Here is a 25,512-nt window from a genome sequence, read left to right as displayed (position 1 = left end):
AATCCCAATCGGTGGAATTTCACCCCGTCTCCTCTTTGACAGATTCCGCTCCCATCGAGTTTGAAATCAAAGAACAGCCCGAGGATTACATCGATCTGAATAGCAGTTACTTGTACTTGAAAGTCAAAGTTCTAGATAAGACAAGAGGTCATATAGACACTGAAGCAGTAGCTCCCGTCAACAATTTCATGCATTCCTTGTTCAGTGGAGTGGACTTGTACTTGAATATCAAACTAGTCAGTAGCAGCATGGCTTACGTACCCTCACCGTGCCTACCTGGAAAATCCCTTGACGTACGGAATAGACGCCAAGAACACTCATCTCAATGCCTGCGTGTTATGGGAACCTGACGATGCAGGCCAGTTTGAATAATTTGAAATTGATAAAAAGAAAGACCACAATGAGGGATTTGTAGAACGAAGAGACAAAATCAAAGACGGAGAGAGTTTAGGACTGATGGATCGTTTGCATTTGGACATGTGGTTGCAAGAAAAGTATTTGCTGAACGGGGTGGATGTCCGCTTGAGACTCAATCGTAGCAGTACCGCTTGCTATTTATTGGCTGATAGTGCCGATGATTACAAAACCAAAATCCAAGAAGCCAGACTCTAGGTACGTCGTGTGGAAGTGTTACCTAAAATGGGAAACGACCTCAGTCATACGTTGAGCAGAACGACCGCCAAGTATCCGTTACGCCGCGTGGAAGTGAAAACCTTCACCATTCCCAAGGGTCAGATATCCATGATCGAAGATCATCTGTTCCAAGGACAGCTACCCAAAAGTTGAATCGTTGATATCGTCGATAATACAGCCTTCAGCGGAACTATCAATAAAAATCCTTTCTTCTTTCGACACTTTGGCGTGTCCAAGATCGAAGTCAGTCGCGATGGCAAGACCTTGTGTACCCGACCTTTCGAACCTGACTTTGAGAAGAAGAATTACTTGAGGTCGTACTTGTCCTTGTACGAAGCTACCGGCCAGTTAATAACCAACACCAGTCACGGCATTACGTACGAGGATTATGCAGGAGGCTATGCTTTCTGGGCTTTTGATTTCACTCTAGACCAAGGCAGCGACGAGGGACATTTCCACCCTATAAAATCCGGTCAGATTCGTGTGGAAATCAGTTTGCAAAACGAGAACATGATGAAACGGTGAACGTCATCCTGTATGCAGAATTTGACAATACGATAGAAATCAACAGTTTGAGAGAAGTCATTCTAGATTACTAGAAGCTATGGAAGACTGTTATCCCTCTTTACCTAGTGAAGAAACTTAGGACATGGAATGTGAAGAGACTGTGGAAGAAGAATCTCAAGACAAAGACCGAAAAGTTATCATGATGAAGTCAAGATGGCCAGAACAAGAAGCCCATTTAGTCTCCTGTTTTGCCAAACACTTGGTCGAAAAAATTACTGAATTGATCAAGAAAGATTGCTATGGATGTCAACATGATCATCCCAGTCAAATTCAACACGCTAAATGCCTGATGCTGAGTCAAAAAGAAAAATTGGACGAGTATCTGGACGAAGCTTGGAGTCTCATCTCGGACGAAGTCTTGTTGCATCCATGGCATTAAGACTTACGTGAACATTTTTGTCCACCATTAACCACTCAAGAGATCCATCGTATCGAAGCTCTTCTGAATCAGAGTGGGGAGAAGAAGCGAAGAAACCGTTATTTGTCAGATATTTTCAAGCAAAAAGTCAGGATCGAATTGATCACGTATTAATACCTGCGAAGAAGAAAAAACATGGATACCTGGGAACTTTATTACCTTTTGAACCACAATTCGTACACTGCTTCTTGGAATCCTGTCGTCTGTGCTAAAGATGAACTCCCTCATCCCAAACCTCAAGACCATCAAGCTTATGTGATCAACACGGACGACAGTCATCTCCCAGGAACCCACTGGGTACCCGTCTACTTTCCTCAAGAAGGATGTGTGGAATATTTCGATTCGTATGGATTGCCCCCTTTGGAAGACGATATCATTGACTTTATGAGAAGAAATGCTCAGACCACCCGATTCAATAATGTAAAATTACAAGGCACAGATTCCTTGTTGTGTGGACAATATTGTGTGCATTTTCCGCATCATCGCAGCCTGGGCTATTCCTTAGAACATTTCGTGACTCATTTTGATCCTCGTTCTTCTTCTAGAAACGATGTGAAAATAGATCGATGACTTCCAACAGTGGAAATCACAATTTCATTCACAACCTTGACAGCCCTGTCCAAAATAATGTGTTAGTTGAAAAAATGTTTGTAATTTGAAACAAATGTTTGATGTTATATTGTTTGATTATTGTTAAAAATGTTATAGTTGTTTGTTAGTGTTAAGTATCTTGAATAAAAAGATGTTTTGATGACAAAATGCCTGTGTGGTTTCTTTTGCTATAGGAATCTAGATTCATGCTCTTTGACTTCTTACTATCCCTCTCATGACACTCATTGAACGTTCCGACGCGAAAACCGTGTAGGGATGTTTTCCTTCACGTCCGCGCTTTGACTTTAAAACCGGGGGTAGCCTCCATTCTAACCATCCATTGTCGACTCATGCTCCTACGAAGATGTGCTCCAGACTAGCTAAGCTAAACGAAACCTACGTGAATTTGCATAGGGTCAGAGACAGTCTGATACCAAAGCCAGAAGAGATAGAGAATGTGAAAATGTCAAAAGTCACTGAAGACCTGATAGAAGTGTTTTTTTAGAGAAGAAATTAACAGGGAGAAAGAAGAATGGACAGAGAAGTACAGACTTCAGAAACAACAGAGAGATCAGCAACAGCAACAACAGCAGCAGCAGCAACCTGAACCTGACAAAGGCTTTGTCGACTGTCGTATCGATACCAAAGAGTTCTTCTTCTCTTTCCGAAGAAGCAGACCTTATCCTGGCAGAAAGCCTATCGTCAAAGGAGTCCGCAATCTTAGAACTTAAAAAAGATTGCCATAGCAAACAAAAATCAGCCCTTTTCAGGGCTACCCCAACCTCTGGAAAAGAAATAACAATCGATTGCCTATAATAAGTTAAAACATAGAAGTGCGTGTATAAGCACATGAATTATTTATCTTGCTTAGAACATGTGTGTCATTGTAAGCGCTCACGTAATTTGTAAGTATAGTAGATTATGATAATGTTTTTTTTGTTGTTTGAAGTGTGGGGATAGTAGATTTGGGTTTGATTTGACTGCTTTACGTATGTGATTAGTATACTATTTTTTTTAAATGAAATTTTTAAATTAGTAATGGTAGTAAAAAAGTGAGTGAGTGTTTCTTTTAGGTCCGCGCGTTGTTTGTTCATGATCTAGGTAATATAAGTTTTGTCTTAGGGGGATGTTTTCCTTCACGTCCTCGCTTTTCGTATAAATAAGGAAATAATCGTCAGTTGGGCTACCAATCGTTGACTCGTTAACAACAAAACAATGAATACAAGGATTGTAAAACTTTTACAACTCCAGATGCACCTGGAATATGCCAGGCGTATAGTGAATGAGCTGGCTGCAGAGGCCATAGTTGAAGAGGGAAAGATAAAGAAGGAAGAGGAGGAGAGAAGACAGAGGGAAGAAGAGGAAAAGAAAATAGGAGAGAGGATGACTTACAAGATACCAGAGACAGAGGATTGGCGTGCTGAAGCCACTTATCCTCCCTCTGCGCTCCCAGTCAAAAGAGTGAAAGGAGACTGGTGTAGAAGATGCGTGTGTGGTGCCAGGCCGGGAAGGTGCCATCATTAACCAGGTGTATGAAGTTCAAAACAAACAGCCCTTTTCAGGGTTACCCAAACCTTTAGAAAAGAAATAGTAATTAATTTGCCAATGTGTGTATGTAAAGTAGTGTGAAAATAAACACTGACTCTTTTTTCCTAGTGTGAGTGTATGTGTTTGTGTTTGTAAGCGCTCGCGTACGTTTGTGTGGATAGTAGATTATTGGGTTTTGTAAGTGATCACGTATGTTTGTGTGGATAGTAGATTCGGGTTTCATTTTAATGCTTTGCGTGTGTGGATAGTATATTTTGGGTTTGTTAATTGCGGCTTCACGTATGTGGATAGTAGATAATATGAAATGAGAAAAGTAGGGGATGTTTTCCTTCACATCCGCGCGTTTTAAGTGATAATCTTGGTAATATAAGTTTTGGGTCTTAGGGGATATTTTCCTTCACGTCCGCACTGTTTATATAAGAACCCGCAACGTTCGTCATTCACACCATTCTACGGAATAACGGAAAGAAGAACATCGATGGGACTTATGTAGTAGAAAGATTGAATAAGGAAGGAAGATTTGAAGGTAGCCTGAACAATGTGAAGAGTCTTGGAGTAGCAAAAGACCTAATGGGGGAATGATGGAGGAAAAAGTAGAAAGAATCAGAGGATTCATTGACCCACCTTACGTGAGAGTAGGTAGTTTAAAGGAAGCCATGGATCATGTCATAGAAGTCAGGAGCTTCTTAGAAAATAGCTTTTATTGGACTGACTGGTGGTACGTAAAGTGGGGTTTTATCCAGTTGATAAAAACAGAAGAACTAATTAGAGAGGTAATGAAAGTAGAAGTGATGAAGATAAAAGAAAAATGGAGCAAAGAAAGAGAGGTAGAAGAGAATAAGAAGAAGAAATTAGAGTTTGAAAAATTGAATAACAACTGGATGAAGATCCATCAGAAATTCACAGAGATGGGTCATCCTGCCTGGATGCCAGAAAAGGAGAAGAAGACAGGAATAGTGGAAAAAGTGAGAAGATGGTTAAAGAAGTGGAGGAAATAGAAGCAAAAGAAGAAGAAACCCAAAGGCTTGTTTCAGGGCCTCTCATAGGTCTCGAAAAGACCTTGACTTTCATTGCCTACCCCCATTTTTTATAGTTCTTTTGTAAAAAAAATAGAGACCCTACCTGTTTCAATTTTCCCCTGTTCCATTTCCATAGACCCATCAGGTCAGGACCGTATTCAAATAGGGTCCCGACCCTGTTCCATTTCCCCTTGAGACTAAACAGTCCCAATATTTTTCCATGTTCAATTCCCTTGAGGCTAAACAGTCCCAGAATTATTTTTTCCCATGTTAAATTCTCTTGAGGCTAAACAGTCCCAGGGTCTTTGTCCATGTTAAATTTCCCTTGAGGCTAAATGGTCTCAGGGTGTTTTTTAATGCTAATTCCCCTTGAGGCTAAACGGCCCCACTTCACTACTTTCGTGGCGCAAATATGTAGCAGGGTGTCCCACCCAGTCACATTATCCTGACACCAGGCCGACCAGTCCGAACACTAACCTCTTAATGCAGAGTGCCTAGCAAGGCACCTGCTAGTACCACTTTTATGTCTTCGGTATTACTCGGCCGGGGTTCGAACCCGCGACCTCCCTTATCCGAGGTGAACGCTATAACCACTAGGCCACTAGAGCGGTGATGGCTGGATGATGGAATATAATGGGTATCTGATGTCAAGGTATCATAGTTATCCTGGAGTGACAAACAAGGCGTGTTTTGATATGAATGCGGAGGCGATAATTCACGGGAATACTAACAATAAAACAGTAATCTTATGTACATCGTTAAATCATAACGCAAGTCTTTGTCATGCCCACCGTATGTTGAAGGACGAATTGTGGCATGTGTTGTATATTACAAATTAAGGTAGAAACCCTCGTTCTGTCTCTTAACGTTACTGTATCAAGTTACAAAAGTTGATGTATATAGAAGTGTAATACAAGAATTTCCCAAAGCAGAATCGGTTATTTTATATAAACAAGGAACGTGATAATATAGAAATGGAAGTGTTTCCTTCCTCGCTTGCCTTGTCTACTACTTAATTCCTTTCTTGAACTTTAATAAACGGTATACAATTTGCACAAGCAGATGCACATAAAAATACGTACGTACATTAAATACAGGATGTTTTGAGTCTTTCTTCCTGGTACAGTTTCACACGACGTGAAGGCATCTTTATCGATTAAATAAATAAATAAATACAGCACATAATTGGAAGAAACGAATGTTTCTACAAACTTTAACTGTCAAAGTTACCAAATCGATAATCAGTAGGTTTGTTTTGCGGCAAACTCGAAACCAAAAAACACTACGTATAATTTTCTTTTTCGAAGCATAGATTCAAGGTTGTAGCTAACAAATATTGTACTGCATCACTTTGGGGATTTTCTAAAGAGTTAAAAGTCGTACAGAATGCGAATTCTCGCTTTATCATGATATCGTGTTTTAAAAAATAATACTTATAATTTAGGCTGATTTTGAGGACTTAGTCCTTCCAAACTAAACTTAGATTATGAAAAGAAATTGCAAATCAAAGTAATTTGTTATAATAAAACTGATCATCTTTAACAGCTCGATATTTATTTTATCATGCATATTAAGGCAAAATTAAGTGTAGGCCTAATTTTGCAAGTTGATTTTATTCTTGTTTCCTTCTAGAAAGATCCACAAAATTCCTTCAGAAGAATATTTAGTTTTAGAAAGATCTAATCGACTGGAATATATCACATTTCAGTTTTGAACATCTGATAGGATCTTAGAACAAAGAAGACAAAATACCAGAGATAGGTATCTCAACGTTTTATATGTATTTGGGTGAAGTGGAAAGATGGCAGGGGAGATTTGCTCATTGGCATACATATCTAAGATATTTTGTTCAGTACAATCTTGAATCATATCAGTAGGAACAAAATGGGATATAATAGGGTTGATATTCATACTCACGTTTTCTTCCCGTTTACCACTTTTAGCACTATTTATTTTCTGTTTTATCATCGACAGTCTAAATCGGTGACTCAGCATACCTCTTTACCTGTCTGCTTGTGTGTGTTTGTGTGTGTGTGTGTGTCATTGGCAGGTGGGGTGACTGGCAAGTGTGTGTGTGTGTGTGTGTGTGTGTGTGATTAGCAGGTGGGGTGACTGGCAATATATATATATATATATATATATATATATATATATATATATATATATATATATATATATATATATATATATATTTCTGAAATATAGAGATTTATTGGTGAAATAATTTCCATATTATTTTTTCATTCTTATATTTTTATATGTGAAATATATATCATTATCCTGCAACAACAACGCCAAAGAGTTCCCTGTGAGCTAGAACAAATAAACATAAACTGCCTTACACTGTAGCATTAGCGTCACTAGGGTTGGCGTCACACTGTGAGGTAACTCTTGGTGTCACACTATGAGGTAACTCTTGGCGTCACCCTCTGAGGTAACTCTTGGTGTCACTCTCATGGACCTCCTTTCTGAACAAAAATATTTTATGGATAGTCTTTTTGGTGTCACCCCTTCTGATGGTGTCACCGGTGTGGTCATCACCCGCTCATCCCCTTAGTTATGCCACAGCATTTAAGATATGAAAATTGATATTTGATAACGAAATATAACCAGCGCCGTTAGCGTCGCGATGAAGTTATTTCCCCTTACTTCCTGGACAACATTGACAAAAACCCGTAGTGATGCAGAGCTGAATCGGGCTTGCGATGTTTTCAGATAGGGTTAAATTGTTTACAAAGTTAAAATAATGTACGTTACTGTGACAGATTACGTCAACCGAACCTCAACACTTTCTTAAGTCACTTATATTTATATAATCAGGCTATGAAAGTGACGTGAATTTACGAAAAGGGGGTGGGGGAGCAATTTTATTATATAATAACAACAAAGTTTTCTTTTTCTACGTCAATACCGGATATATTTCATCTTGTGGTAACTAAAAATATATTTTTTGAAATCGCTATGAAGTTGATCTTGATAGTCAAAGTAAGGTTGACAGAAAACGATTTGTGGGGTTTATGAGTTTAACACTAATTTCAGGATATGGTAAGCTTTACATGGAGGCCAATATATTTGGTCGGGGAAGAACCGGGTAAAATCCAGAGAACAGCCAAGGACCCATTGAATTATACTGACAAGATTTTACAAATATCAAGTTTGGCCGAGCCAGGACTCCAAACCACGTTGCCTGAGGTGATATGTTTGTGATCTGTGTATCACTTTTTTTTTAAACCACTCACTTTCCTGGGGCTATTTTCAGGAAGGGTATGTAGTTTTAGCATGGTCTAATATACCGGAATATGTCACATTTTTGTTATTTGGAGCATCTGATACGATCTGAGAATATACTAGACAAAACAAAAATAAGATCTCTATGCGGACAGGAACATTTATTTGCATTTCAATGACAGAAGTGATGGAAGAGGCAATTGTTTGTGGGGGCATACCGATCGAAGATATTTTCTTTAGAAATCCTTGAATTGTATCAGCTGTAAGAAAATATGATATATTCCGGTAGATTTTAACCTGCCAAGCCCATATTTTCTTCCTGTCAGCCACTTGCATCTCTATATATTTTCCGTCTTCTTGCCAGAGACATGGATACCCTCTCGATCATATTGTATGTGTGTGTGTGTGTTTGTTTGTGTGTGTTTGTGTGTGTGTGTGTGTGTGTGTGTTTGTGTGTGTGTGTTTGTGTGTGTTTGTGTGTGTATTTGTGTGTGTGTGTGTTTGTGTGTGTGTTTGTGTGTGTGTGTTTGTGTGTGTTTGTGTGTGTGTGTTTGTGTGTGTGTGTGTGTGTTTGTGTGTGTGTTTGTGTGTGTGTGTTTGTGTGTGTGTGTTTGTGTGCGTGTGTGTGTGTGTTTGTGTGTGTGTGTGTGTTTGTTTGTGTTTACATGTGTGCAGTAGAGGTATGTGCAGTAAATATACTTAACTCTAAATTACGTTTGATAATTTAAGCATGTAAACATGAACGCATCTAAATCAGGACAATGAGCAGATTAGTAATTTTAAGAAACCTAAACTATATATATATATATATATATATATATATATATATATATATATATATATATATATACTGGGTATATAAATTTCCATAGACTGTTTGTTTATTGACCTAGATAGAATTATTCTGTTAATCCGCCTTCCCTGCTGCTATGGGAACCCAAATCTTCTAACCGAAGTGAAATAAAATCCTTCAACGGGGAGGGTTGGAATTGGATCACAATTAATACTTCCAGTTTAGTACCCACGAATGTAGTTCAAGTCTATTTTTAGAACATTTTTTCCTCTCTCATATTGGTGATGATAGAAGAGTTTAATTTATGTATGTTTGGTAGTAATTTAAAGGTAATTGTTTATTCTTGAGAATATGAGCTCAGGGTGTGGTTGTCTGTGTTTATTTCGGCGACCGTGTACGGTGAGCAATAAGTGAAATCTGTGTTCTGTTTACATGCTGCTCTGTTGACAGTGAAAAGAGCGGTGAACCTTTGACAAGAACTTTACAGTGATGTCATCTTTAGATTAACGTATGATTTGTATTGATTGTCACACAGTGGAAAGGTCAGTACTGAGAAACAAATGTAGAGAACATATAGTAAAATTAATTGTGTTCTATGGACGGGTGGACCTTACAGCGTCATATAAGGTAATGAAATCGAATGCTTGCAACGCGAACGAAACCCGGCGGTCCCTGCATCAATAACATAGTGCCTGCGGCCCTAGTATTGTGTACATGGTACAGGTAAAATATTTCCCGCCAACCGACTCCGTTGACTGAGTTCATTGACCGAGCGTGAGAGTCAGTTTTGGGTTAGTTTGTTGTTATTATTAATGTGTGTCAAGCGGAGGGGGGCGACAACTCCTCCGTCCTTAAAGTGCTTTTTCTGTTGGACTTGTTGTAGCGACGGCAAGTGAGTGAGTGAGTGGGGGATAAAAAATGTGGGTGGCTGTCTCAAACATAACTGTTATCGAGACCAATGCGATACCTCGATCTGGGGTCATGTAAACTTATCATGACAAGTCCATGTGTGGTTGCTGGAGCGTTTGAGAAAAAGCTTTTTAATTTGTTTATAGCCATGTCACCGGATCACCAGGTTTGATGAATATTTCGTAACGTGTGTGTATCAACCTTATTAAGTACCGCCAAAAGGTTGCAGTTATATATGATGACCTTAGGTATTTCAACATATCGCTGAGTAACATCAGTTTCATCCGTGTTTTTCTGTCTGCCTCGAGAAAATATATGAGTTCGATTTGCTTGATGGTCTACACTACGTCGTCGTACACCACCAAAAATATATTGACATCCCGTCGAGTCCATCGACCGACGGAGTCTCATTGATATCAGTAATAAAGTCAATAATATCGTCCCCGGCCGTTTGATCAGCTGAAACCTCCCTCGCATTATCATTAAAATCGCTCAACACACTGTAGCATCGTTTGTCATCCACTGACGGCGCCTCTAAATATAACTGATCCCACTTAAGCCATCTCATTATCATGTTGAGTAGCAATTGAGTCTTTCCAGACCCAAATGACCCTATATTAATTACTTGAATAGAGATTGGTAATGCTGGATGGTGCTTGACGGGTTCTATTTCTCGTGTCGCTGAGAAGTCAATGACATCCATATTAATAACAAATTTATCGAATAATATGAATTTAAACTGTGTTCGGTGAAAGAGATTTACTGATACCAGTGAATTAGCAACAAAAACGACGAGAAATAAAAGGCGTGCACTTACAAGTAAGTGTGTAAAATGTGGCACAAAACATACAAGTTTATTTCGTCTCGTGAGAAGTTAGGCGGTTATATCGCTGCTTCACTTGGAAAATTACCAGGGACTCCATGGACTAAATATCTTGGCGCAAAACATCTTCCTGTGTAAAATTAGTGTGGCCCTGGAACCCGATATTCGACAAGACGAGCGAGATCGATCAAAACCAGGAAAGTCTCCAGTCAATGCGATTGATCTGGCATGTCATGTTCATTATGTCGCATATAAAAGTCCAGATTTACAACACATATCGCAGACGTGAAGTTGATACACACGCTAAAGCAGTAAAAAAACACAAATCTATGAAGATCGCTAGCTAAACGGCTGATAAGATCTGCGATGAGAGGCAAATAACGTTAGAGGCTGAGTAATTAATCGGCCGATAATTATTATATAATAGAGTCGATTTATTATAGCCCAAAGGTATACTGGAAGGGTAGGCTGCTGTTAGTAAACTTGCTGACGCTGCAGGTGTTACACGTGCTGTTACTGCAGATTGGTTAGCACGACATGCAATATGGCAAATTTAATTACCACCCCCTAAACAAATTCAATATAGAGACTTTGATGTCAGTACCCACATTGATGTTCATGTGGCAGATATTTTGTTTTTACCACATGATACTATTAAAACAAGTAGACGTCATCGATCTGCTAGCCGATGACGCACATATAAATAATTACGCATTTACTGTTGTTGACTTTGCAAGTAGATACAAAGAAGCAGGGCCGTTATCAGCTAAAACAACAACCAAAGTTGCATCTGCGTTTGGACGAATTTATCGAGGAGGGCCCTTGCAATGGCCACATTTACTACATGCTGATCCTGGCAAATAATTTATTGGTGCAGTAACATCCATGATGAAACAACATAACGTCAACGAGTATGAAAGAAGAAACAATTCAATTCAATATATATTACACAATCACTTTCTTTTTATGTTGATTTTTGCTGGATGTTATTAGGATTAAAAGCAGAATTGGTATCCTTCACAGCAACATCAATCTGTGTCGTCTGCTAAGACTCCTGCAAAATGAAAAAATAATGTAATGCTTGATTAAAGTAAAATATCATCTCATAACTGTTTACATATTTAGAAGTAGTGTACTGAAACTGTCTTTACTTGTGACTCCCTTAACATCAATAAGCAGAGCTACGTGTTACTTGTGCCTCCCTTAATATCGTTAAGCAGAGTTACTTGTTACTTTGTGCACCCACTCAACAAATCCGGCAAGTGGGTCCTGAAATCAATTCGCGCAAACGTTTGTTTTATTTTTCAAGATAATTCACGTGAACAAAATTCCATGTCGAAGCGTACGCCCAATCAAATGGATACAAATTGCAGTTTTGGTAGTCCTGGCCACTAGGGAAAGCATATCTGCAATTTAGAAATGAATCCACTTGTGCAAATAAATATCATAAACGGACACAAGCGAACAAAATATTAATGAAATAAGAGCTCACTTAACTAATCTTGTACTCTGTCCCTCCTCGTTGGTTTGGTGCATACTTGCAGGTCTCTAATATGGCATCTTCTATCCTAAAAAATATATGCGATACTCATTTTCTCTACTTAATACTTGACAACTCTAGACTTGCTTTTTTAACCCTTTTCTCTATTCGATATCCACTTCAACTTGGTACTAGCTTTTCTCTACTTGATACTCGCTTTTCTTGACTCGATAATCACTGTTAGAAACAAGAGTTCTACTTCTGACTTTCTTTCTACCCAAAATAATCTTAAGGGATCTAAGAATGTTTCTTCTGTTTAATTGCCACATATCGGGACCATCTCTTATATTGTTGAGCGATAACAAGAGTTTTAAATTGTAAGGTGTGCTGGCGCTGCTGGAAGTCAGATTACCACCATTTTCTTTTAGAGCCAACTAGACATCTTTAGAAATCTTTTAGAAGAGATCCCATGTCAATATTATCATCCATTGGTGGGGGGGGGGGAAGCGATTACAAGATTGTAAAGATGGTCAGGGAGGCAGCCATATTGTATGTCTTGTATTATATTTACGATGACCGCTATTTTCATTTTGGACCAAGAATATTAATAAATCATTTGGTAAAACATGTCAGTATGGTGGGCTATTTAAGATGAATTGCAATAACGATTTTGAAGATGACCACCAAGTTGACAGTATTTGATGCCTGATCGGTTTCATTTTCAGTCAGGACCACCCATACACCATAAACGCTACTTGAATGCATAATCAAGGAATGATTATGTTCACTTGAGTTTCGTCCTTACATTCTTTATGTACGAGAAGTTTGGAATACATATATCCGTGTGATTACTTAGAATGCGACAATACGCAACGATGACTTAACTTTTAAAATCATGACCTAGACGGACATAATAGTTTCTTTGGATACTTGGAGTTAAAAGGGTCTAGAGTTTGCAAACTTCAGTACATAGTAGACAACATACTTGTAATCGTATGATTATGTTTGAATTGTGATTCATAATTAATTAAAACTACTTTCAGAATCTTATGCTACTTAGCTTTTGTTTTCATGGAAATAACGGATTGGTATAAGGTACTTGTTTCATGGTCCTGTACCATGAAGCTAGCAAGCAAAGGTTATACAATTCATGTTTCACTTTTCTCATTGCAATGCTGTCTCAACACATCACATTTTTTAAATTTGGCATCACAATTTCAAATATTTCTATCATCCTAGAGTGTCTTGTCATCATGGTCATCGTAACCGCGCCTATTCCCGATGAAGCAATGAAACGAACTTGTCAATAGGGTCTTCTGTTCCTATGAAGCTATTTGGTGAAGTTGTCAAGATGGCCCAAAATGTACACCGTATATATGGGAAATAAGTAATAAAATGCATTCCTCAGTGCAGCAGGACGTATATAAATACCTGATAAAGTAGCATTTCGATACATATAGCACTTTAAGAAAAGGTACAGTCTAGGTAGCTGAAATCATACGTATATATTGTTCTTTCCTCATTGCTTGTCTTCCTTGTTGCTGGAGAGCAATTGTAAACAAGACGGCAGCCTGATTATAGTCCGAGGTTCGACTATGAGTATAAATTATTAGAAACAGTATTGAAAAGCAATGTTTGCACAGAAGGAGATAGAGGCTTCCGTTTTGAAGCTTTAAAACAAATATAAACTTCTTGAAGCTGAGTTACTTGAATAGTTAGAAATTACCCGATCGAAAGATTAAATGTCAAATGATGAGTATCCAGTCTATATGTTTAAATGATTCTTATTGCAAAACAAAGTAAATTATTAATATTGTCATGCTGCCTCTCGTGAACCTACAAACGTTCAGATTGTCTGTACTGTTATCGCAACATTCAACAATCTAGCGGATACTTTTTATGGAAATTGTTTTCAGAATCAAGACTTAATGACATTGACTAAAAGGGTTCCTTTATTGCTCATGGAACGTTTTAGATCTATAAATAACAATTATGAGTAAATCACCTTATATAATATTAAAAGTCACACATTCTTAATTTCCAGTGCTATCTTTCTGCAACGGGCAATATGTAATTTTTTCAGCCTAGAAATTCACCTAAGTGTGAAATTTTCCTTTGAAGAAATTAACAGAGGACCTCCGCATTCGCTGAAAGGTTAATTTTTATGCATATTGTTTCCGTTCAATAATGGACTACTTTCTTTATGAAACTTACATAAAGTTCATACAGATGACTTGGTAAGTAGCACATACAGAGAGACAGACAGAGGGAAAGAGCTTACAAATATTAGCAGGGCACTGCAATGAAATAGTATTTCAATTGTTGTGCTACATTTGTTACCTGAAACCTATTTATATCAATCGTTCCAATATATTTTAAAAACATTAAACAATACATATACATTTAATTGTTTAGGAAGCCCGTTTTTGGTCTGCCTGAATCTTTCCTCATATTTCTAAATTAATTATAACTATCTCAATAAAACCCGTAAAGTTAATTGTAAAGGCTTTTGTCCCTGTATATTTCATACAAAGCATGTGTTACAAAATTGGAATCAGAAAAAAAGCCGATGTTTTATTAAAGGAATTTGAAAACACTCTTCAAGCTTCAACATAATTTCACATTTAGGAAATTAGTCTTGAAATTAGGCTTGCATGTGACCTCTTCTGAAATAAACATAATCCTGACAATGTTAATAGAAGCTTCCAGTCATAAAATCGGTCGACAAATATTGAATGATTAGCTGCTGTAGTTATATTGTGTACGTCAAATTTGAATCATATGAAGTCTCTATCACTTCCACTTGTAAAGGTGTATTGCAAAGGCCTTTTTGTTACCCCATAAATGCTCTGGTACTTAATATTTTCTTTTAAATTTGAACCACGGCACACTAGAAAAACGATGCAGTATATATATATATATAAATAACATCAAGAACTACTAACGTAACAAAAGGGCGAGATAAACCACATTCCATTCAGTTCAAGTAGTGGTCAAGAACACAACATTGCTTTCCATACACTTGGTTGGTAACAAAAAATTATTTATTCAACATGGCATACTATGAAATAACTGTCGTGATATCAAATATGATACATATGCCAATCATATGAGAGTTAACGATTTGTCTGGTTATTGTGAAGGCACAATTTATATCAATATATATTTATATGTAAAGTTACATCGATTATACCAAGATATCAGTTCAAGGTCTTAAATGATAAATAAGAGCAACGGCTGCAGACATGATCACTTCATATTTCTGACGATGTCAACTTACTTACAATATTTCAACTATTAACTTAAGAATCGAAACATTAAATGTCATTATGAAGTATTCTTAAAAATATCTGATATTGACATACGAAAACTATTGTTGTAAGTTTTATGCAATTCAAACTGTAATCTGTCCTTGTTAATTTGTGGTTATGTGTCTTGCTTTTTATATGTTTGTTATACATGAGTAATATAATTGTTTATTATCCATGAGGTTGATTTCTTCTTACTATTCCTCTGCCTCTGTTCATCTATTTGTCTTAATATTGTCCTAACGTACAGTAATTAAATGGAATGGTAATATTTGTATGGAATGGCAGTAGTATATGGAATGCTATATTTATTAAGACACAATCTCTGTATATATTTACGGAATACTATATTTATTAAGACACAATCTCTATATATATTTACGGAATACTATATTTATTAAGACACAATCTCTGTATATATTTACGGAATACTATATTTATTAAGACACAATCTCTGTATATATTTACGGAATACTATATTTATTAAGACACAATCTCTGTATATATTTACGGAATACTATATTTATTAAGACACAATCTCTGTATATATTTACGGAATACTATATTTTTTAAGACACAATCTCTGTATATATTTACGGAATACTATATTTATTAAGACAATCTCTGTATATATTTACGGAATACTATATTTATTAAGACACAATCTCTGTATATATTTACGGAATACTATATTTATTAAGACACAATCTCTGTATATATTTACGGAATACTATATTTATTAAGACACAATCTCTGTATATATTTACGGAATACTATATTTATTAAGACACAATCTCTGTATATATTTGCGGAATACTATATTTATTAAGACACAATCTCTGTATATATTTGCGGAATGCTATATTTATTAAGACACAATCTCTGTATATATTTACGGAATACTATATTTATTAAGACACAATCTCTGTATATATTTGCGTCTCTATAATCCTAGTGGAAGAGTACAAAAACGTTACGAGAACTTGCAGCACGATTGAATTTCCTATTTGGCAACATCCATATCAAATAAAACATATTGAAATGATTTAGCAGAGCAAATTAATTAATTTATTTGCTTCATGTAAGGGTCATGGTTGTGATTATACGTACTTTATGCGCATTCGTAACTAGTGTGAGCCAAGTGTTATGTATATTTAATTTAATTGTTTGTTTGTAAGTTTAAAAAATTGTATTTCATTACATGTTATTATAATATAACATCATATGCTAGTCTCTACCTTGTTCAAAATTGAGTTAATTTCTGCTTGACCTGACTGACTTTCTTATATTTTATTCATTGTAGGCAACTAATTCATGGCTATATTGTTTTCCCTGTGTATCTGCTTAATGTCAGGATCATTATTAATAGAAATGAAAAATATGTTTATTTGGGTCAAAGATTTAGAGCTTCCTAAATGAATTATACATATTCCAAATTATTACTTTGTAAATATCTGGATCATTCTAGAATGTTATTTTCCATTAGGTAATGTTTTATAGAAGATGCTAATTTTGACCCGAGGTCAAATAGAGTAATATATAATTTTGCAATAGTGAGGACTTGGTCATTTGCAGATTAACATCTAGCTCTTTTAATTTGTATTATATTGTGACCAGTTGGGCATAATTTTGTTTTCTTCAAATCATTGAATTCAAGTATTTTTATCCTCTGGAAATACAAAAGTAATTCTTTGAAAAAGACATTCACTGGAATTGATACTGAACTCAAACCTAGGATTATATTACTGTGATTCAACAAAATACTTTTGACACATAAGCACTCTATAAGCTATAATAGACACGTCATCGTCTTCAGTTTTTGGATTTCTTCGAGACTTGTACTGATTTTTGTCAAGGAGTTGTATTCAGGACTTTAAATTACTAGGAACTGTGTCTGTAATTCTTGGATATTTCTGATTTAACTCGCAATATCGTGAGATCTTTTTTCTCATTTTCACTCGGGAAATAAATTATTTGTTAAATTTTACAAAGCATGTTGTCTTTCACTCTTTTCTGCTACTAATTTTAAAAGCATAGATTCGTAACACGAGGTGCAACATAAGTTACCATGCAGTGCATAATCAGTGGATTACTGGTGCAAAATCTATCATAGCGCGAGTCGATTTGCTTGTCTTGTTTAAGAGTAAGATATGTACGCGCAATGATTCCTTTTGAAGTACATTTTTCTAAAATATTTATTGATGCAATTCTTGTTTTCCTAGTGCTCTTTTTCTGAAGTTACTAAAAGCACCTGTGTGAGTATGCATGCTACCTCTGGAGGAATTTACGCAAGATTCAGAGCTTCAGTTTAAAGTACTACCAGAAACAGTTTTATTGCTAGACAGACCCTTGGATCATGATATTGTTATATTTGCCTTCGGCAGATATTGCATTTGTCGTAAACATTGTTTGTTATTTTTGTTATGACTTAATCAACAAAACAAATCGTTTTATTAAGTCCTGATTAATAATTTCTGTCTTGATTTTACCTTTTTCCTTGGCATTTTCCAACTCAAGTTCAGCCTTTTGGAAATCCTTCATTATTCATTACAAGATGTGAAGCTTATACCGATCGTATCTTCGCTTTTGACATGTTTTAAACTTTTCTTGAGTTTTGGAGATGTCTTGCGAGCTCAATATACTCTTCGGACATATTTTTGCCACGAATATTGCTGCCTATATATACTTGAGGATGATTCTTTATGTCTGTCAGAGATAAACTGTTGGTTGATTTGATCCAGTATCGCTGAAGGTCACAAAACCCAACATCGTTTGAATGGATTAGGCGACCGAATTCCTGAATTTTAATATATAATTCAGTATTTTGTTTCGATCCTCCTCAGACATATTCGCTAGACAATACAAGTTACTATTTGGACAGGTGCTCCACGTCCTATGCACTGAAACACAAATGAAATCTAATCAACTGCTCAAGAATATCAATAAAAGAAGTGAATATAATTAAGTGCAAAAGTAGAAAGAAACTGACACTGTATTGCCACTTATAATTTCATGGATTCATCACTTTGTACCAACTTTTCATTCGAGACTCACAACGGTTACCCAGCCACACTATTGTCTGATATATAGTATATCGTTACCATGGCAAAAAAATAATTGTTAGTAAGAAAAGCTGTCCGTTAAATTGAGAGAAAATGTTTCGAAAATGGGACGTGATGCAGGGCTTGGCAAGGTTTCTTCGTACCGTTCTCTCGGCACTAAATTGTATAGTACATCACCAACCCTTCAAATGATTATGTTATATTTTATCTCTAGGACATGCATCAAGCTTCCTGAGATGGGGAAATACCACATGTCCAGGCAATCACACAGAATGTGTTTACAAAGGTAAGGACAACTCAATTTGAATTATAAGACACGGTTTCAGGAAATGATTCTTAGATTCCTGAAACTAATACAGAGAACAATTTTTTCTCAGTGAGGTACTTAATTTTACTCGACATCTAGTAACATTTTGACCAAATAAGATTTTCGTTTCTACATATAAAGGGGGCTCCGAGTGGCCGAGTGGTCTAAAGCGCTCTCCGTTGCAGATCACTGCCATCTCTTACCTCTGTCTGCTTGGGTTCGAGTCTCGGATTCAGCCAATGTGGTTATGTGAGAAAGCTTGCCAATAGCTTCTCGTGGGTCGGTGGTTCTTTCAGGGGTTTTCCCGGTTCTTCCTCCACCATTAATATTAGCCGCCATGTATAGCTTAATGTATGCTGAAAAAATGGCGTTAAACCTTATGACAACAACAACAGCATCTACGTATAAAGTAACATTTCCCACATTGAAGTGAAAATAAATATTTTAGATATTTAGTAAATTTTTATAAACGAAGGGCCTGAACAAGCAGCTAAATCGTTATGGAAATAAAATAAGGCTTAAATTAGGAATAATGTCTTTTCACAATGGCTTGATTTTGCAGTCAGTATTCATGAATATATGCATTGTCTTACTATATAGGGTGTAAAACCAAATGAAACATATTAGGAATGGGTATTTAATTAATATTTACTTCCTAAGGCACTATGTTCTTGCTAAAACCCTAAGACTGTTGTATATTAAACTATCTGACAGCGATTATCATTAGGTTATGTCCTGCCGTCACATAGGTTAATGACCCGTAGTAACCATCATCTTACGTCATGTTGATTGGGAAATTCATGTCTCAAAAATCCTTATTTCTATACATGAAGGCTGTAATTGCCATGTGACAAAAAAAATATATTTGTCAAGACAAAATTTCCATGCTTGAAATGTAATGCCGTATTAATTGATTGTACACGCTCACAAAATACCATACCCGTTTCCCTGCCACGAATGTAACTTGCATATGCATACAAAATGAAAAGTCGCGTGGCATGATAGGTTATCGTGTTTTCTCATATATTAATATAATGATGTATTTTTCGCATATGAAATTATACGAACTAAAAAATATATAAATATTTGTCCAATATATTTTTAATATATTTTCCTTTACAAATATACAGTATATGCTGGCATTAAACCAATCCTGAGAGAAACCATTTTGTTTTGAACTGTACTGTTTTCCTTGTTTTAGTGTATGGGCTACAAAAGGTGAGTTGCATCCATCGTATCGAAACATGCAAGATCATTTGTGCTATTTACAGTTAACAAAAGTAAATCTAATTTTGACATTCCGAGATGCCATTGTTGATGGTGGGTTCTTCCCAATCATATTTAGAAAAGAGAAATAACTCGTAGGAATGGTATGGAATTTCACTTCACCCTATGTACATAAAAAACAATTCATTCCGTTTTAAACTAAGCTTTGGTACTGGCTCTCTATACTCACACACTGGAGGAGCTGCGGACTTTCTTTGTTTGCCGGATGTTCCGACCAGATGAAAGCACGTCCGGGTACGTCTTTCACTGAATTTATATAAGGTGTTGAGTTTGAACTTTACAGTGGATCCAATCCCTTTTATACTGTTTGCAAAGACAACGAAGATTCGTGTTGCATTTTTATTCCTCCCCGAATAACCATCCTCATGATAACAGATAGAATTGAATGTTACCTTGTATGGAATCAAGAATATACCGGTTATCTGATGCAGGAACTTATGCGCCCGCAGGGAACACACATTATGTGTTTTGATACGAATCCAAATCCAGTACACCGAGGGTTTAGAAACGATAATGGACATCTTCTTACGTGGTTCAAGCCAAATGTGAGTCTTTGTCATGTCCTCCACCTGTTGAAGGACGAGTTATGCACGTGTGGTCTGCTCGAAATAATGCCATTGTTGTGCGCTGCTTATGTTCAATGAAAGGCTTCAATGATTTCAATAAAGCATAATGTCTCGAAGCTTGTCTATACTGCTTAATTCACTCATCCATCTCTCTTGCACCATTACTCCCACCCACTAACAGAGCGTTGCAAATAGGCACAATTTCCAAGAATAAATATAAAAGTTAAAGTCACTATTTTGTTTAAGACGTTGTGTGACTGTCTTACATGCACAAGTGCACGCACATGTTAATGGTTAAACACGCTACTATGGACGGAAGACATCAAATATCTCCAGCGGTGTGCATATACAGTTAAAATATTGTAATTAGTCTGTGAAATTTGCTTGTTGTATTAAAGTCTTGCCGTTTTTTTATAGATTTTAGTGATCATTTGCTTGGCTATAAAAAGTCGATATTGAGAAAAAGCTTGTCAAACCGAGCAATTAATCTGTAACTAAGTGTAGGCGTCTTAATAAACATTACTCGTTAGACTTTATGATAACATTATTAGATTCCTTAAGCGCCCACTAATGTAATCAGTTTTTAGTAAATTGGCTACTATAACAAGTCCTCTCAAGCCGAGGGCACAAAGCGGGTCTGCATTACTGTTTTAATTGGTTCAGGCTTGAGAACGGCTTAGACTAACTCTTTTTAGATCCTAAGAACCATTTCTTTAAAATAATAATTGAAAGTTTAAAGTTAGAATTATATGCACAATGACATAATTATTTCTGTGTAAAAACTTCCAATCATCACAGTTTCATAATTTTCTACACTCGTCCTTCAATTGGAAAGCAGACTGTTTCTTCTGTTATCCACCCATCCATGTATGCATGCATGAATGAGACCCCACTGATAATCCAAAGAAATCTCTATTACTGATTAATTTTCAAAAACAAGTTTATGATTTTTAAGACTGTATACTAATAATTTTGTTGCGACTCTATGACCATACATTAAAAAACAAAAAAGCAAAACCAACAAAATTTATAAAACTTGATAAACATTTTACTTTTCAATGTCAAAATTGAAAATGGTAGAAGTACATACAGTATTATGAAGTGAATCAAAATATTTTTCCAAAAGTTTGATTAAAGTTCTGTTAAAATCAAAAAAGAATGAAAAGCTCCGCATACTTTCAGAACCGAAAATGTTCTGGTCCCATAAGAATCGAGACGTTGTTAAAATGTTTTTGTTTCGAATAATCTCTGAGTACGACATATACAACACCTGCAGACTTACAACAGGAAGACAATAAAAGGAGATGGACTCCAAAGTTGGAATGAAATCTGATTGCTCAGTTCTGTGCTTATATGCACCTTCTATAACGACTATATATTATAAGATACCCCACATTACAGATCGTACTACTCAATTTATTTCGAAATTGCCTATTCATGTCACAGCCTGATCAATGGAAAATTACTTAATTCTTCTAGAATGGTCGCGACCGCACCAGTCAATGAGAAATTAACCCAATGTAGTCATCACGTCTTGTTATTAGTCATTGTCAACATATAAGTTATCATCTATTTATAGATTTCATGTAATTTTACGCTCTTGAAATTCCTAAAACGGACCCTAGTCAAGTATGCAAAACCTAATTAAAAATAATTGAAACAACTTACAGCCATGAATACAAATTATAACAATTAGATAAAATCACATGTGCCAGGAGTTATAAAATATAAAAAACAGCGTCTAGCTGTATTGTTTTACACCTGAATATGTCAGACGAAAAGAGGTTGTTATTTTGTTCTCAGAACGTGACGATCTTTAAGCTGAAAGTCAATGCTTGTTTATATATATATTGGTCATTCCAATATTGTAATTATTCCTTCTTTAGGACATTTTTGGAGGTAGTGTTTAGCTTGGCTTTCGCCAGAGGAGGTTTGCTTTTGGTTCAAAGCGGTGAAATATCTCCCTGTATTGGGGTTACCTGGTAATGGGAGCTAATAATTCCGGAGAAAGGACTGAAACAATACTAGCTTGGAGTCACGTTGACTGCGACTCTTCTGTTCTTCAGATTTAGTAAGTTTGTATCAATAAATGTTTGCTGTTACTTTTAGTTCATCATTGATCCACTTCATTCCCACTTATTGGACGAAGTTCGGTATATGTACACATGGTCAAAATTATCATCTTGCTTCGTTACATGTGATATTCATTTCAAGTATGTTCTGCAGATGTTGGTCCGAATTTAGTATGTTGTACCATTTTGCTTATTCCAATATTCTTCTATGAAACAGGCTCTCATGACCAGAACATAAGTTATCATGCTGCTACAGTTCGCATTTATATAATATTATAATGTTTCACAGTGTGCTTTATCAGTTGTGGTCAGTATATGTGTCTATACAAATCGCTATCTGTATATTTCAGCTTCCCAAATGGTCTGATACCACTTGATATGAATATATGTTTTGATGAAAGTTTGTGTGATGTCATGGCAGATTGGTGCCTTTATACTTTTCATTACTCCTACTCCTTATACGTCAGCTTTAAGACTGTACACTAGGTCTAGTACATATCATAAGGTAAAACAAAACAAACAGACCCAAACATAGTAGTCCCCTATAAATATATAATAAACGACAATTCATCTTTGCGAAATATTCTTTGTCATTGTATGTCAGTTTAATACTATCTATCTTTGCTATTTCGTCTACTGTAAACTTTTGATCTGACTAATAGTTGGGAAATGCAAAATGTGACAAATTAGAAAAAGTTTGAAACTAAACTTTAAGATATGACGGACACACTATACATGATATCGTTTTGATCGGTGATATGTATGCACTGGCATATGGTAGAATTTGAATGGCATATGCAGAGGACGTAATTATTTGCAATCTGATCTGAATGGTTAGCACTAAATCGCAATTAAAATCGACCTCTTCTGGAAGTAAGCATGTGTTGACTTTGGTAGCCACTGCTATACCATCGCTTCTCGTCTCCACGGCTGGTGGGCCCCAGTTCATTGTATTCTTAGTTTACGTAATGTTTGAAAACTGTGTCGCATGGACTGACTGCGCACAGACGCTAGTGCATCTATTTAGGGAATGTGACGTCACAGTTCGCTCTCTTGGGTTTGGAAGACTGGATCCGTGTTGTGACTGAATTTTATAACGTGTGTTTGGATTGATGAATAAACTCCGTTTCGATCCGCACTTCCGCTATAAAAAAACCGCACTGCACTGCATTCCTTTCATCCGTTATCGTCACAAGATGTGGACAGACGCAGACTCATCTACTCTCGTTTCGTCAATAATGTTCGGTATGTACTTACCCATGTATGTGAAATCATTTTGGACAATTATTCGGATCACCGATACGAGTGTTTCGAAAAGAAGCATTTATTTGGGCTGCTTGAAGAGAATCCTTATATATGGACCAGCAGTCAGAAGAAGTTTGAGGAAAAGAAGAAGAACTATGCGATGCCATCTATGTTAATGGAATAATGTTAACATAAACCCAAAGGCCCTTTTCAGGACCCCTCATATGCCTCGAAAAGATTTGCTTTCTTGCCTCAAACAATTCTTTTAGTCAGTTGTATAAGTGTTTGTGACTGTATGTTGTATGTTGTAGGTAGTTAAGTGGGGCACCCTAGCCTCAATGGGAATTAGCATTACAGACAGGGTCCCGGCACTCTAGCCTCAATGGAGATTTAACATGGGGAATACAAGCCCGGCACTCTAGCCTCAAGGGGAATTTAACATGGGAAAAAGTCTTGGGCAATTCTAGCCTAATTGGAAATAGCATTACAGAACCCCTTGGGACAATCTGGGGACTATGTAAATTTAACATGCGGAAAAATCATGGGTCACTCTAGGGACAAGGGGAATTGAACATGAGGAATAGAATTTGGGTCTGTCTAGGGACAAGGGGAATTGAACATGGGGAATAGAGTTTGGGTCTGTCTAGGGACAAGGGGAATTGAACATGGGGAATAGAGTTTGGGTCTGTCTAGGGACAAGGGGAATTTAACATGGGAATAAATCGTGGGACTGTCTAGCGTCAAGGGGAATTTAACATATAGAAATTGAACATGGTGGGTCTGTATAGCGTCAAGGGGAATTGAACATGGTGGGATTGTCTAGGGACAATGATGGTAGAGGGTCAAACACAACAGAGACAGAGACATACATACACTAGTACAAGCGTGAGATTTATATATAAAGCATTACCAAGACCTGAAATCTTGCTGGGCTGTTCAAAAATTTGTATAATTGTAATGATGCTATAAATAGCTATAATCAAGGAAATGCTCAACGACAAAATGGATGTGACTAAAAGTAACGCTAAAATGACGAAATTGTCCCAGAATTTAAAGGAAAATAAACATATCGCCGAAAATTAAGTTACAATGGTTTAGACTAAAATGGATAAAATTAGTAACTACTTACAATATCAACTTGTGTGACGCTCGTGGATAAACATCCATGTATCTATTTATAGCTATAATCAGCTAAAATTCCTATGAAATCCCACCATCTATTTATACAACAAATTGTGGGTTATTCCTTTGGAAAACCCCACTATCTTTTTATAGCCTCAGCTTGAGTGACTTTCCTGTTTATGAACTCTAGTACATATGTATAGCTACAACCTGTGGAAATCCCCAAGTCCATATTTATAGTCTCGAAATTTCCAGCGTCAGTGACGTCACTGTGCTGAACACTAGGGGATAAATGTCAACAGTGTTGCAATTGGCTGACCTGAATACACGCTACTGCAGGTAGATAGGTAGACTGTATCTGGTAGGGATAAAGTGAGTTTTATAGGACAGAGACCAAAAGACACACACACACACACACACACACACACAAACACACACAAACACACACAGTGAAGAGGAAAAAACAAACCCCAAATATACTATCAACACAGAAGAGAGATAATACAAACCCCAAATAAACTATCCACACAAATG

Source organism: Sinohyriopsis cumingii, chromosome 18, assembly GCF_028554795.1.
Source record: "Sinohyriopsis cumingii isolate HCF-2022 chromosome 18, ASM2855479v2, whole genome shotgun sequence".
NCBI lineage: Eukaryota > Metazoa > Mollusca > Bivalvia > Unionida > Unionidae > Sinohyriopsis > Sinohyriopsis cumingii.
Note: the sequence above shows the minus strand (reverse complement) of the source record.